The sequence below is a fragment of the Gekko japonicus genome, unplaced genomic scaffold (genome assembly GCF_001447785.1).
Source record: "Gekko japonicus isolate JY-2015 unplaced genomic scaffold, Gekko_japonicus_V1.1 scaffold803, whole genome shotgun sequence".
Taxonomy (NCBI): Eukaryota; Metazoa; Chordata; class Lepidosauria; order Squamata; family Gekkonidae; genus Gekko; species Gekko japonicus.
The window spans coordinates 521602-524389 of NW_015167562.1; the positions used below are offsets into that span (position 1 = coordinate 521602).

The following is a 2788-nucleotide window of genomic DNA, read 5'->3' on the forward strand; positions in this document are numbered from 1 at the left end:
GTTTAAATCACAGCCGTTTCCACTGCTGAAGAGACAAGCTGCTTTTTAAACTAAACAGTGGCTTGTCTCTTTGACAGCAAGAACTACTGTGATAAAAACTTCCCAACTGGAATTAATCCTCCTCTGGGTATGCAGGCAAGCCTCTTCCCCCAACCAGCAACAAACACAAAAGCAAATAATGGCAGAGCCATTCATCCTGAGTCAGCGGTAGTGTCATAAATTTAAAAAAATGCTTTCTAGCATCCAGTCATCTGCTTTTATTCCTGTGGTACTGCACCCTAATTAAATCCTCTAGAGTCCCAAATGGAGTCAAACTATAATTTATGAGCATTATCTCAAGCCCATCTGCTTAGCTTGCCTGTAAAAGTTAAAAAGCTTCATAGCTGTCAACACTGCAGAGTCAGCGCAACTGAACAACACTATGTGTTCTTTTATGCTTGCTGTACATCTACAAAGGTTATCTTGGACAAAAAAGAAAAAGACAGCATAACCCACACAGCAATAGTACTGCCTTATTAGAAGAAATAAACTGTTTGCATTGCCTTATCTATGGAGGCCCAGATCACAAACGTTGCCAGACTGGAGGGGTTTTTTTCAACTTCGCCAGGTTAGGGAGCTGGTTCCCTACCTGTCTTGCCCCGACCTAGCTACAGTGGTCAATGCAATGGTCACCACCAGGCTAGACTACTGTAACTCATTCTACGCAGGGCCATCCTTGAGACTGAACCGGAAACTACAACTGGTCCAGAATACAACGGCATGCGTTCTGACTGGAACTCCACTGTCAGCACATATCCAACCAGTGCTTCACCAGCTGCACTGGCTCCAGGTGGAATACCAGATCAGATTAAAGGTTCTGGTACTGACCTTCAAGGCCCTAAACAGTCTGGGACCAATGTATCTGCGGGACCACCTCTCTTGGTATATCCGCCAAAGAGCATTACCCTCAGGACAGAAGAACTTACTTGTGATCCCTGGCCCGAAGATCATCCAGCTGTCCTCAACTAGGGCCAGGGCCTTTGACCCTATCACCGATCTGGTGGAACTCTCTGCCAAATGACATCCGAGCCCTGTGGGACCTAATGCAGTTCCGCAGGGCTTGCAAGACACAGATGTCTTTTGGTTGAGGACAGCAACAGGTTTCCCTCCAGCCTGGCTCCTTCCTCCTTTTCCCCCTATGGGGAAAGGACATTAATTTATGTCATTTTACGTGCCATCTGTAATAACTCATTAACTTTTAAAAGCTATTTTAAATTCTGATTTATTAGTTTTAACTGCTTGTAAATTGTGTTGTTGAAAATGTTGTTTCCTGCCCTGAGCCCTTCCTGCAGGGGAGGGTGGGCTATAAATCAAATTTAATAATAAATAAATAAATACATAAATAAAATTATAGCAAAGGCATAGGTATCCATGATGTTAGTTGCTGGAAATTAATCCCCCCCATCACAACTCCCCTACACAAATTCAATCAGTAGGCTGGGAAGATTCCCACAGCAAAAAAGAAATATAATTTTGGATTGTTGAAATAGGATTATTTAATACATGCTTCCCACAGAAGTGGAAAAAATTACAATCTATATTTTTTACTGATGTATCCTTAATCCCATTACTTTGAGAGAAGTTTGCCATGCTATGTTTCCCATATCATTTACAAATGCATGAAGGGAAGCAACCAGAAACTGTTACAGCACTTGTGTTCACAATGTCAGAAAGTTTACTTAAGTGAGATTCTGCAGAAAGTCCTGGTTTGTTCACAAGTTCTACTGGGGGTAGAGTGAATGTGTATGGGGGGGGCAGTGGGACTACACTCCCACCTGAGCATGTTCAGTATAAGTTGTAGACAGAGTGTACAGTCAAACAAAGTCTGTGTGTATAGGCTCTCCACACACCATCAGCAATCCAGCATTTGCCAAGGTAATGAATCATACAAACAAAATTGACATGTGTACACTTTGTACATGCTTCAGGTCAGGTCACAAGATATACTGAATATGCACAAAGAGTGGTCACTGGACCCATAACTTGACATGCATTCTTTAAATATACCCTGCATCCTTCTCTTGCACAGTAAAAAAAAGCAGGAGGAAAAAAAAATATAATACGAGAAATGGCCCTGAGGTTCTCTTTAAAAGACTATGAAGTCCAGGGAAAGATGAGGAAAACAAATTAACACTGTAAAGAATCATAATGCTGGAATGTAATACCTAATATGGGGTTGGTCTATCCATAGCTGGGGTTTTAAAACAATAACTGAAATTTCTATAAAGTAACTTATAGAACCCAGGGAAAGATGAGGAAAACAAATTAACACTGTAAAGAATCATAATGCTGGAATGTAATACCTAAAATGGGGTTGGTCTATCCATAGCTGGGGTTTTAAAACAATAACTGAAATTTCTATAAAGTAACTTATAGAACAGGGGTGGCCAAACTGCGGCTTGGGAGCCACATGCAGCTCTTTCAGACATACTGTGCAGCTCCTGGCAGAGCGGCTGGGAAAGCAATCAGTCTCCCTTCCCCAGCCAGTGTTACCCTTCCTGGGTAGGCTTGAGGTGGGGGGAGAAGAGAAAGAAAGCAACTTTAACTTTAAATGCATTTTCAAAGCCCCCTCCCACTGGCCAGCTTTAAGAAGGCATTTGTCTCTTTAAATCCCTTCTCCAAGCCAAGCTGGGGGGGGGCCTTGGAGGATGCATTTAAAGTTGTTTTCTTCCCACCTCTCCCTCTCCCCATCTATTTGCTTGCTTTCTCTCTCTCTCTCTCTCTTTCTTTCTCTCTCCCCCCCCCATCT

At 42.5% G+C, this 2788-nt stretch overlaps 1 protein-coding gene across 1 annotated transcript in view; it reads right to left on the bottom strand.

Annotated features, from left to right (window-relative positions):
- The window catches only part of PRDM15 (PR domain containing 15), a 60623-nt gene that overhangs the window by 55746 nt on the left and 2089 nt on the right, over positions 1–2788 (bottom strand). The gene's annotated exons all lie outside the window — the stretch shown is intronic.